This window comes from Natator depressus, chromosome 9 (assembly GCF_965152275.1).
Source record: "Natator depressus isolate rNatDep1 chromosome 9, rNatDep2.hap1, whole genome shotgun sequence".
NCBI classification, from domain to species: domain Eukaryota; kingdom Metazoa; phylum Chordata; order Testudines; family Cheloniidae; genus Natator; species Natator depressus.
The window spans coordinates 99556225-99569357 of record NC_134242.1 but is presented as its reverse complement, the minus strand read 5'-3'; the positions used below and the strand labels follow the sequence as shown (position 1 = coordinate 99569357).

Sequence of the window (13133 nt, the reverse complement as noted above, 5' to 3'; positions counted from 1 at the left end):
CCCACCTCCAGGCCACCCAAAATAGGGCCACTAACTCCTTTGTCTACTCTGACTACAACCCACCTGTGAGATGTGCACCATCCTTCTCAGGAGTAGGAGAGGGAAACCCGGCAGGAGTTAAGAGATGATGGGCAGTAAGCAGCAGCTAGTTGCAAAATAACCCCTTTAGGGCTGCAGCTGCATGCCTTTATCAAATTTAAAGGGCCAGCCCACAGAAAGGCATGCTGTGGGGGAAAGAAACCCTGTAAAAGGCAACCAGGGTTGTAGCGAGAATCAGTCAGGGAATTACAAAGGAAGGTGGTCCTAGGGCCATGGTTTTGGTGCATTTCACATTTCTTCTTTCCATTATTTTCCTGATGGAGCAGAGCAGTCTTGCGGACTCTTTAGGAAGTGGGACATGTGCATTGTTCAGAGATTCTCTGAGCAAGATATTGAATCTGGTTTCATCTGCCATGTTGCAGAGCTAGTTATGTGAAAGCATTTCATAGACACTCCTGGCTTCCTCAGGGATATAACTTCTGACTTCATGCTGCATTGAGTTTAAATTACATGTACTCTCTTTTAAAGCCCTACACAGCTCTAATTCAGTCTAGCTTAGACTCTTTTTGTGTCACATTTCCTTTGGTTCCCCAGCAATGCCAGCCTCAGACAACCCTCCCCCCCCAACTTCCTCTTCTGGCTCTGTGCTCCACCATTTGTATGGAACACGGCCCAATCCCACTTGGCCAACCCCCTGGCTTTCCTCCTTCGCATCCTTCCTTAAGACTAATTTCGGGGCTGTGTTGCCCAGCGCTGTGCATGTGATCAGCACTTTAACAATAAGAGGCTAGAGGCATAATTTCAACTCACAACAATGACCAAGTTGCTGCATGTGAAATGTTAACTTGGAAACAACCACTTCTGGTTCCATGTTTGTACAGCTCCTAGCTCGGTGGAGCACTAGTGCATGACAAGGACTCCGAGGTCTCTACACAAGCATAATGAGTAGTGACTATATTTCACCCCAGTTTGCAGCTTGGTTTATTGATCCAGAATGTGCTGGCCACTGGTTCCTGCCCCTTCACCACATGCTGCTCTCTAGAGATGAGATCTCAGAGGCTTGTGCTTTGGAGATAGCCATTTGTCAGCTCCCCACGCTGGAAGAAGTGAGTGCGGATGCAAGCCACCGAAAGCAGAGATGGCTGGGCTTAGAGGGGATCATATGGTCAGGCAAAGTGAAGACGGAGGGAAAACTCCCAAAGCTGCTTTGTCTCAGTGTAAATACCGATGTGGGACCCTGTGGCTAGGAAGGAGGAAAGTTCAGCCTGTAGATGTGAGCTACAAATAAAGGCTTCAGTCACCCACTCTCCTACATGGTGAATGCCCCAGAGGTCAGTGACTCCTCCAGAAGCTCTTCCTTTTAAAGGTTTTTAAAGTGCCACAAGGACTCCTCTTCGTTTTAAAGTCTATCAGGGTTCTGCGGCGCACACAACTCGGCCTTGCTCCCTGTCCTTTTGGAACGACACTGTGACTTCTCTGCTGCATCCAGGCTCCAATGGGGGGAAACAAGAGCATATTTTTTGAGAAATAACAGTCTGACTGCAGACTATAGACTGCGTGAAACCTGGGCAGCCCCGATGTCAATAATCAGCTTATCTTACACAAGCAGAACAAACAGAAGGCACTGGTGATTTCACAATACCATTCATTTTTATTGACAAGTCCCATGACATGACCCACCACTTACTTAGCTTTCAGTAAAGCAAGTGAACGTGCAGCAATTGAGAGCCAGCCCGCTGTAATAACCATCCAACAATCCAATGGACTGACCTTGCAAGCCTTACTTTCCTGAGTAATCCATCCTTCCACCAGTGGTCTTATTAACTTGAGTGGGTAACAGTTCTTCCTATGACTCAGGCTTGCTAGATCAGGCTCTTTTAGATCTCTCTGTAAGAAGTTGTTTGTAAGTAGGCAAGTGTCCAGAACTATTCAGGGAAATGTTTCTAACAGGAGGTGAATCCTATTTGCTGCAGCACCAAAACATTACTCAGATTTTTCTGTGCTTTCTGCAGTTGGGGAAAAAAAAGAAAAAAAAAAAAGACCACCCCACCAGTGCAGGCTCATTAATCTACGCAGCATGCCACTTTAATTGTTCTCTTTATCGGATAACCTTAATGCAGGTTTTTTTATTACATTATTATTTAGTATTACAGCTCTTGGACAAACAATCTCGAGTGCTGGAAAAGTTGTGAATAATTACAGAAAATAAAGTGGTAGTAAAAAAAAAAAAAGATGTTGTAAAGCACAGTAACGGGACCAATATTGCACCCTTTGAAGCCAGCAGCGGTTTTGCCACTGACCTCAATGCGTGCAAGGATGTAAGAAGCCCACTTCCACTTGATTTCTGGACACATCCTCTTACCATTCTTCTAATGTGTTCAGCAGTCGTCTGCCCTTTCCGCAGATTGCACAGCCTTGGGTTACGTTTTCTCCGGAGCACCCCCTCCTCACATCTGGGATCCTCTTGACCTTAAAGAAGCTCTCTTATACACAACCATATCAGACAGACCTCACAAAGATATTACACAGATGCCACTCTCAGCTGGTTATCATGGTCTCTTATGACATGTGCATTGTCCATTTCCTCATTTCATTTACTTTTAGTAAAATCCTACTTCTCTCGTACTTGTATTTTAGCCCTGCCTCCGTGCAGGGGGCTGGACTAGATGACCTACTGAGGTCTTTTCCGGGCCTACATTTCCAGGATTCTATGATGTTACTAAAAAAGAAAAGGAGGACTTGTGGCACCTTAGAGACGAACAAATCACGAAAGCTGATGCTCAAATAAATGTGTTAGTCTCTAAGGTGCCACAAGTCCTCCTTTTCTTTTTGCGGATATAGACTAACATGGCTGCTATTCTGAAACCTGTCATGATGTTACTGTTGATTTGGATTGTTTTGGTTCCTGTTTTCTTGCACAACTTAAAAGGTGACAATAATGGTCTCCAGGCCCACCTTTGCATTTGATTGCCAAAGGGCCATTTGACCTTTGCCCTAACCTAATGTTCACGCTTTTACATGTTAATGGTCTCGGCTAGTGGTGTCCGCCTGAAAACAATCTGATCTGCCATTAAAGAGACAAGGCTCATTGATTCCTTATAATGCCGACTTAACTTTATTTCACCCTGTTACTGACATCTTAAAGGTAATATGTCACATGCACCAACCAAAATGACATGATAAAAGCATGGACAATTAAATAACTTGGACAAGAGTGAAGATGACATGATTTTTATAAGGAGGCAAAGCAGATATAGATAATGTATCACCAAACTGCCAGCTAAGAGATCTATGTTTAAGCAGGTTTCAGAGTAACAGCCGTGTTAGTCTGTATTCGCAAAAAGAAAAGACGGACTTGTGGCACCTCAGAGACTAACCAATTTATTTGAGCATGAGCTTTCGTGAGCTACAGCTCACTTCATCGGATGCATCCTGCAAGCAGGTATCATTAGAATCCATAACATTTACTTCTGTGAAATACACAGTTACTATGTTAGCACTAATCTGAACATGGGAAAGCATGTTAAAAGGCCAGCCCTGCTCCCACTGAAGTCAAAATGCCAACGGAAGCTGGAGCCCTTTAATATGGCCAGTTATATACATTCTAAACAAAGTGGGTTTAAGCAAATATGTATTCCTAACATTTAAACTGTTTAACATACAAATACAGTGGATGACCCTGTTCTTGCTGAGTTTTATCCAGGAGGTCCTCTCACACCTGTTAATTCCAGGTCGCTCTGCTGAAGAAGAAAATTACCTCTCCCTTTTCAGAAGTGGGTCAGTAATTGTAGGGTTTCTATGAATTTAAGTTCCTGGTGACGGTAAAAAATTAAACTACAAGAATGGGACAGGCAGGCTGATGATAGAAGTCAAACGCATCTTGCTCCTCTGGTGCTGAGAAGCCGGTGGAAATGAGGCCGTTCCGGAGCACACCCCACAAGCCCCTGGGCCCTGCACAGAGGACGGAGCTCGGCGGCGGTCCGGACGCCCCGGGCGGCGAGCGGGGCGGACTCCCGGGGGGCCCGGGGACGGAGTTTCTATCCAGGCGGCTGTGCCCTGGGTGCGCACACATCGGGCTTCGCCCGGACAAAGGGGGTGCCCGGCTCCCCAGCCCGGCCCGCTCCAGCTCCGCCCGCCGGGGCTCAGCGGGGCGCCGGGACCCCCGCCCCGGCCTGGGCAGGGAGGCTCCCGGCCGGCTCGGTCCCGCCCCGCCCCGAGCGACTGGCTTGACGCGCCGGCGGCCGGCCCAATCCCAGCGGCGCTGCCCCCGCCGGCCGGAGCCAGCCCGCGGCGCGGGAGCCGGCTGGAGACGCGGGGCGGCCGGGCGCACGGAGCGTGAGTGGCGGGCGGGCGGCCGGGCGGGGGTGCCCCGGGGCGGGAGCGGCGCGGCCGCGCTGGCCCCTGCGCCGGGCTGGGGGAAGCTGGCGGCGGCCCCGGAGCCTGGTGCGCCCCGGCGCCAGCCCGGCCGGAGCGGGGACCCCGGGGGGCGCCCCTGGGCCGGGCACGTGGGGAGCCGGGCTGGCGGGAGCCCGCCCGAGGACCGTGTCCCGCCGGCTGGCTCCCCGCGGGGGCGGGCGGCCCCGGCCGGGCTCCGGGCGCCGCAGAGCGAGACGCGCCCTGTCCGGGGCAGGGCGGCCCTGGGGGGGGGCTCCGCGGCCGCCCCTCGGCACGGGCAGGGCTGGGAGCGCAGTCGGGAAACACAAACCCGCCTGGCTGCGAAGTCCCGCCCCCGGCCCGGCCCGGGTTAAATAACTGCGGGCTCGGGCGCCTGGGCATCGGCCTCGGCGGGGCGCGGGTAGGAGGGACGCTTCCCTTCGAGTCTGCAGCCAGGACCCCGCTCTGCCGCGCTCCAGCTCGCTCGGTCTGTGCCTCTCCCCCCCTCTGTGTGTGTTTCTGGTTTGTGACTAACGCAGCTGGCCCTCTCTCCGCTTTCCGGGGGGATTGCGCTTCTCTCCGCCCGCTGTTTTTATTGCCCGCATTCCCAGAGGTTGTAAAGAGACGCATTCTTTATTGGGAGGGAGGGGTCCTCTTGCACCCTTCGCCTGGAGGTCCGCGTGGGTTGTGTTACTCCAGGGCAGGCTTTAAAACGTTCCTCTCGAGGGTGCCAGCTAGGCTCCTTCTCCGGGGATCTGCAGGAGTTGCCTTGAATAGCAGCCGTACTGGGATGCTGATGCGAAGCCCCGCTCTGAGGTGCTGGAGCAGTTTTTTCTTGACTGGATTTATGGGGCCCGATCATTCTGCAAATGTTCTGTGCTGAAAATTCCCAATGACTTCCGGGCAAGTTAAACCTGTGGAAAAAATGCAAGATCAGCCCCTTCCTCTGGGGGAAGGAGGCTGCTGCTGTGAATTGCATGTGATATTAGGAAACCATAAATTCATTGCAATTTCCCTTCTAACTTATTTCTGCAGAGTAGTATCCCAGTCACTGGGCAAGGGAAATGGCAGGCACAGATTTAATCCAACAGACCTGTGTTGGACTAAAGGGAACTACTCAGGGGACTGTTTTGGTTTATTTTTATACATCTCTAATTTGGGATCAGAAAGGAATTGTGACTTCATTGTGTCCACTGAATAATGAGTGTGCATGTTAAGTGTTTTGGTGGGGCAGAGCTGTGAGGAGTGGACTTTTTCCAGGGGGTGCTGGATTACATTTCCTCCTCTTAAGAATTTGCAAGCATTTAGCTCTAGCTGTGAATGTCTAACCTGACATAGTGTTGGATCTTGATGCTTTAACTGAAATTTAAATCTTGCTTGGGGCGGAGGTGTGTGTGTGTGTGTGGATTATCGAAAGACCGGAGTGGGGGAGCTGTATTGAGAGTTTTCCATATGTATGCAAAAAACAAAACAAAATAAGCAAAACCCCCAACCTCATGTAGGGAAGTATGCCTGGTTGCTTTATGGTACTTTCCTTACTTTATATGAGGACATCACTGTTTTGATTTATCTAAAGAGCTATTGTTATAGCTCTGAGAAAATGCCGTTGAATTATAACCTCTGAGACTATTATTACATGTTACAAAATCCCAGTGGAATGTATGTGCACAACCAAAGCTATGCTTCCTGTTTTTGGTCTCTTTTGTAAATGGACTATAAAATATAATAGATATTTCAGATGAAACATTTTCTATGAGAATTGAGATATATTGTTCAACCAATAACACTTGTGAACTTTCAGATGAGTCTAGTTAAAGGTAATCCAAAAAAAAAACCTTCAGACTGACAGAATTACATTCATTAATTTTAAAGACGACAGCTGGAATGTGGATGTGGCTAGGAAATAGCTGCAGAGATCAACGTGTGTGTATATATACTGCGGATCTTAATGTATAGAAGCTGTCAATATTTAAGAAGAGAGGCCTTGTTCAGAGGGGACCTGTTGGTAGCCCTGCAGTCTAGGGCAATATTTCTTGGATGCTAATGGACAGAAGCATGATCATTTATTTAAGTGTAATGTTCTGCAACTGTTTATTCATCCATGAGTGTTAATGTACAGTTGTGTATATGTGGTGGATCTCTGATTCCAGATCTACTGGAATGCTTCCAAACATGCTGTAAGGGGCAGAATGACGACTTCTTTTTTTTAAACAAATATGCTAGAAAGTAACTTACTAGGAGTGTTACAGCACTGCTCTTATCGCAGTTTGCTAATCTTACCGAGCATGATTTGTTTAAACAATTTGAGGATGTTGCCTAGTGGTAACTGAACTCTTTTGAAGGAGTTCTCCTTTTATGGACGATGAATCGCTTATTCTTTGTCTAGATTAAAAGATCACAGCAGTGATTATTTAATTCACTGCTCTATATTTAGCCTTGGATGACTGTACTCAGATCCTCTCTGTTCTTTTATCAAAATTTATATGACAAGGTTTTCCTTTTTATAAAGATTGAAATAACACTGGATGACTAGAACAAAGTTTCTAGAAATGTACACATTCTTCATTAGCTTTATGTTGCTTTACTGTAGTTGGATTCAGAATGGGGTGGGGCATTGGGGCTGATGACTGCATCAAATAGCTAACTGATGGGATGCTTGGACATCACACAAAAATCCAGAGGAACTCCCTTCCCCTGACACTTTCCGTGCTAATTTCTGTGTTCCCAATTTCACTTCAGAAGTGTGAACTTGTTCTGGAATTCAGAACGTTTGTGGAGGTGACTGCCACCCTGTTAAATGTTTTTTCTTGCTGAGCTTACCTGTAGAGGACTTTCTAGTGGCTGTCTTGCTCTGTTGAGCTGAGCTCTAGTAACAACTCCTTTGCTTTGCAGGAGTTGCGATACAACCGTTTCTAATTGTTAAAGACGGCTACATTTCTGGTTTCTTCCCTCAACGCTATCCTCCCTGTCTGTCAATCCCTAAAAGATTGATTGAATGGAGTTATTGTTCGTAGCAGCTGCCAGAGATCCAGCAAATGGTAACACTGTTGCATACAGCTGTATAGATTAAACCTAATTTTAGAATGATTACTTGTGCCACAAAAGCTGCACAGGTGCTTAAGTGTTTGTTTGCAGGATCAGCACCTTCGTTACTTTTCTCCCTGATATTTGTGTGGATATTAACATAACGGGAGAGAAACCTTTAACAAAACAAAGAAACAGTTCCCCCCCTTCCCCCCCCCTCCCCCCGAAAAGAGAGAAGGAAAAAAAAGAAAACATGACTGTGAAAGTACAAAACTGTCTTCATCAAATGTCTGACCATCTTAGTTACTGGGATCTTTATATGTCAGACTGACTGTAGTTGCAGTGTTCATTCAGTAAATCTGTTAAAATGCCAATTAACACCTCAATTATGCCAATTAACACCTCAATTAAAGTCCAACCCCCTGCTCAAAGCAGGACCAGTCCCCATTTTTTGCCCCAGATCACTAAATGGCCCCCTCAAGGATTGCACTCACAACCCTGGGTTTAGCAGGCCGATGCTCAAACCATGGAGGGGAGGGATAGCTCAGTGGTTTGAGCATCGGCCTGCTAAACCCAGGGTTGTGAGTTCAATCCTTGAGGGGGCCATTTAGGGATCTGGGGCAAAAGTTGGGGATTGGTCCTGCTTTGAGCATGGGGTTGGACTAGATGATCTCCTGAGGTCCCTTCCAACCGTGATATTCTATGAAAGTCATGGACAATGATTTTACCTTTACTGTCAAATGAGATTTGTACTTAATGCTTTTGTAAACGTAGGTGATTGAGCTAAGGCAATGTAAAGGGTATATTTTCAGTAAAGGCAAAAAAAAATACACATTGTCCCCAGTTTTCATCAGTACAGTCGTGTCGCTTAAACAAAAAAGAAAATATTCATTATGGTCAAAACTCTTCCTGAATTGGGGAAATCACTGTTGACGTCAACATAGCTTTTGTGGTCCTTAAACTCCAAGCACAATATTATCGATTTTTAAAATGCTCAAAAGAGAAACGTCTGTGTCTCTTGTCCCTTTCCCAAGACAGTTTTCATGTGAACTGCCAGTGGCAAAGGAAATGCTTGTATTACAATGTTTGGCCTGCTCGTGATGGATTGGGTTTCATAGAGCCCCGACAACACTCTGTAAAATAACAGGTGCAGTTTGTGCTGCACCCCAGAGCAGAATGCTACTTCTGGGACTGAAATATGTGTCAACCAGCTACGCAGGCTGCTAAACTGATAGGTATTGGTGAACATAAAGTACTGCCAAATCCAGAGATTGAAGTGTCTCGCGCGTTATGGCCAGAGAATGTCTTGAGCAAGCAGAGAAAATGAAGACGTTCTAATTTCACATGCTAATACATCATTACCTCTGCATCCTCCAAAGTAGGACTACATTATAAAGTCTAGTTTACTTTGGCTGGAACTTAATTTTATCAAAGACTATTACAGTGAAGTAATGGAAAAGTGACAAAACAAAGTGTTTAAATTAGGGGCTTGTATCTTCCTTTAAACCCAGACTTAGCTGTAATGTTCAGTAATAAAAATCAAAGACCTTAATTGGTGAGTTAGGCTCATAATCAATGCCGGTTGTGTAACTTACAACCAGGACTACATGATAGGTTAAACTTTTGCACTTAATTTTGTAACAAAGAAGCTCTCTTCCCTCTAACAAATGTTGGAAACAGCTGCTGTGTGAGGTATGTGTTAGTACTTATATGACTGACTACACAGTAGTTAGTATCTACCAAGCTGTGTTCTATGTAACTCGATGACGGCTGTATTCATAAAAGATTCATTTGAAAAATAGTTTAATTAGCCTATAAAAGCAAAACACAACCGTTCTCCAGAAACTTCCAGCTCTGCAAATGGCAGGTTTAGTCCACACCGGAGTTAAATGCTGTAGGTGAGATAAGCTTTTAAATCTGCCAAATAGTCTTAGCAGAAATGCAGAACAAAAGCTGTTACTGAATATCCTTTGTTTCAAGTAGGCTACTGGTGCAACCTGCTTGAAACAAGAGAGTGAGGGAAGCTGTCTTATGTTAGGGCAACTCATGAGTTTCTAACTTCCCTTTACGCTGTTTGTCTTTATTTCATAAGTGACAGGTCCTCTCTCCTACATTCCCATCCCAAATATGTAGACACGCATCTGTTGTCAGTATCCTGATGCATCTGCTCTCCTGGACATGTGAGGAGCTAGGCTATTGTATAAGCAATGATGACTGTATTTGCATTTGTTGTGACTGGCTCACAAATGAGCTTTGTGTACAGATGCTTCTGTCAATATATGGGGAATGGGTGGCTCCATGCACACCTGTCAGGTTTGGTTAGCTGAGGGCAAATAGCCTGGTATCAGGCCACTCTCAACTAACTGCCCCAAAACTTTAATGCAGAGGTGGGTTGCCTGGTGGTGAGGTTTTGTGCTTTTCCATGACATAGAGTTCAGCCACACACAGAACTCTGAAAAAGAAAAAATACAAAGATAAGGTACATGCCACCCCTGCAGTATCACCTTACTTCTGCCCCCTGGAGCGGGTAGTAACCTTCGGGAATGTTTCAGTAAGGGGGGGGTGCTGTAAATAGACAAGGACATTTGTGCTCCTCTGGTTTGAATGCCAGCATTTATCTGCATGGACTCTAGCTGCATTCACTGTTGCGTAGCTATACTGAATGGTGAAGGGATTTTGGTATGAAATGAGAGGTGCACATGTATCTTGGTGGCTCAAATATGCCTCACGTCAGTGCTGAGTTCCATAGGTTGTCTGAGGTGCACAGGGTTGTCTTGTCATGGGGATTGTCAGCAGTCTGGTCACATATGTAACTCTGGTCTCCAGGGCTTAGTGAGGGGTAAGTGAAGGCAAGTAATGTCACAGAATGATCCCTCAAAGCAAGGGTGAAGGGATGTTAACATGTAGCATGTCGGAGGTTGGTGGTGGTTTGTATGATTTGTGCAGCGCTTGAGAGTAGCCGGGGGTAGGTAACACCTGTTTGCTCTGCCTGACCTGAACCTGAGTTTTGCCTTTTCAGTGGTCGTGTGTGCCGTCCCCAGAGAGTTCTGTCACATCTGGAAGGACAGAGTGACAGTATAGCTTTGACACACTGAGGCATTGCTCAAAGAGGGCAGAGTTAAGGTTATGTTACAGGGGTCCTGCGTACCTTAGCACCTTGCTTCTGGGTTTTAAGACATTTGAGTGTAGCTGAACTTGTCTTGTGCCCTTCCAGAGTATCACCACTGAGCAACCGTAACTTTTTGTTAATTAAGTTTTTGGGCAGTTAACTTTAGTTTTGGTTAAATAATTTCTCAGCACTCACGTGGCCCACAGCCCGGCTCTCCTGCTCCTTGGCAATGATTGAGTGGCACGGTAGACACTGGATGACTGTTAGCTCCTTTACTGCCCTACATCATCTCCTTATTTCCCATCTCTCTGCCTCTCCAGCATACGCAGGTCCTCTCTCCGCCCCGTGGGTTGAGGACCTGGGAACAGGGTGCAGGGACAGCTGCCAGTGGGGGCATAGTTTGAAGCGGGGACAAATGGAGGAGGGGTCATGGGTGTGGGGAGAGGTTTGGGGGGCACTGCTCAGCCCCCTGACGTCCTGCATTGAACAGCTCTGACCCCTTTCTTTCCTCCCCACATTTCCCATTGGGGAAGAGGAGTGAGGCTAGTGCTGGAGGCAGCCTGGGGCAGGTGGGGAGTCCTGGGTCCCTTCCTCTCATCAGCGATTAATAGAGGAGCTGGAGAGACCCTGAGCCCCCACCCTTGGCCTGGTGGAGCAGACGGGTGCGGGGGAATTGTTGGGTGACGAGGAGGGCACAGAGGGCTCCATTTCCCTTCCCCTCCAAGTATGTCCCTGCAAAGGAAGGTGCCCACCCCCCCTCACCCCCAAATGATGCTGCTGAGCGCCCAGAGAGCAAAGGCCCCTTTGGGGGCGATTCCCTTAATTGTTGAGGGATCAGAGAAAATCTACTTTCTTGGAAAGAGAGTTCTTCCAAGTTCTCATCGTCAAATTGGGTTTTCAAAAGCCTTGTGTTTGGATGAACCGTGATGCAAATAAGACTCCTTATCTAACAGCGTGTGGGCCCCTCAGCAGCACGGCCCTAAGGGTCAAAGGTGGCGGAGAGACTGAGCCTGCCCCCCCCCCCCGCCCCAATCCGTCATCCCCTGTAGGGCTCCAGCAGCCTTCGTGTCCTCCCTGCCTTGCCGTCCTTTGCTCACGCGCAGCCCCGTTGTTCAGGGAAAAGGTCGAGGAGCCGGACTCCTGCTTACCTCCCCCTAATACAGGGATACTCGGGCTGAGGCTTGGGAGCTGCAGGCGGCTGTTTCATGTGTCTCCGGCTGCTTTTGCAGCACATGCTATTAAAACACTGGGTGAGTTCATTATTAACCCAGCTAAGTTATTAGCTAGTCCGGATGCGTTTACTATATTGTAGTTAATAATAATACTTGGTCAGTCCTTTTGCTGTGAGAAAAATATATATATGAGAGAGAGACCGACTCTAAATATTTCCCCGTCACACTGTTTCAATGTGACGAGAGAGTAGTAAATAAAACAGTGAATTCACACGACGGTGACTCTTGTGGGGACTGTTGATCTCTAATTTGGCTCCGGAAGCCCTGAGGTCTGAGTATCGCTGCCCTGTTACTAGAGTCTCTCATGTTCCCTGTACTTCATTAATGCTAATTTCCTTGGCAGTACTTCCAAAGTAAAATCTGCGTCTGCAGGTGGGGTTTAGAGCACACTAAAACGTTTTCTCTTAAGCCAGGGCAAAGCTGCCAAAGGAAGCCCCAGCAGAAGGCAGGCAGAGGACAGCTAATGCGCCTGGCATGCATTCTTTGAAACCTGCCATGCGTAGGGCTTGAGCTCACAGTCCGCGGGTGCTGCTAAGGGTCAGTGGCCACAGCATGTCCTCTTAAGCCACCCAGTTAATGTGACAGCAGCGGCCTGCAAACCTCCTGGCCTGAAGAAAGCGCTGGCCCTGCTGCACGTGTGGCTTGTCAGTTAGGCTCAGGCTGACTGGGAAGTCTGACCTTTCCCCACCGCGGCTTTGGAAACGTTCTGTAGGCTGTGGAGCCAGAGGGGCCATGGCCCGACCTCCTGTAGACAGTGGCCCCTGTGAAACCATTACCACTGCTGCTGGAACGACCTGGAGCGTCCCTTAGGTTGCAGGGTTGCAACACTACCAACATTTGACTTGGCCGCACCTTGGCCCAGCCGGGGGACGGCTGGGCCAAAGCTCAGCGAGTGGTGGTGTGACCTAGCATGCTGGGGGGCTGTTCTGCATGGTGCAGCACAGGGGAGTCCGCTGAGAACCTGGCAGCACCAGCTGTGTGGGTTAGAGGGGGGGGACTCCCAGGCGAGGGTGGCCTGGGATCCCTGCAGAAGGAGCCAGGGGGACAAGCAGGACTGGAATGACGTCCCTGCGGGGGCGTGTGGTGTCACTGCTGGCAATGTCCCTTAGCAGATATCAAGCGTTTGCTGAGAAGTGGCTATCTTGAGCCATTCTTTCCCCCTCTTCCCTGTTTTTCCACACACACTCCTGTTGTGTGAACTAGTATATTCACACCGAGAACGACCCGGCCACCAGGCCAGCATACCGTATTCCTAAACGATTACAAAGCAGCCCAAACCCCATCACTCTGGGATTTAAGAGCAGATGTAAAATACGCGGGCTCTGGGTGAGACAACCTGTGCGGGAAGGAATATG

At 48.0% G+C, this 13133-nt stretch overlaps 1 protein-coding gene across 3 annotated transcripts in view; it reads left to right on the top strand.

Moving 5' to 3' along the window:
* The first annotated feature begins 4313 nt into the window (after positions 1–4313).
* The window catches only part of PLS3 (plastin 3), an 82032-nt gene continuing 73212 nt past the window's right edge, over positions 4314–13133 (top strand). Inside the window, exon 1 of one of the 3 annotated variants that reach the window (XM_074962779.1) lies at positions 4314–4374. The gene's annotated coding sequence lies outside the window, so the exon portion shown is untranslated. Of the gene's footprint in view, positions 4375–4815; positions 4901–13133 lie in introns of those variants that run through there. The other 2 variants (XM_074962782.1, XM_074962780.1) reach the window with 2 other exon arrangements.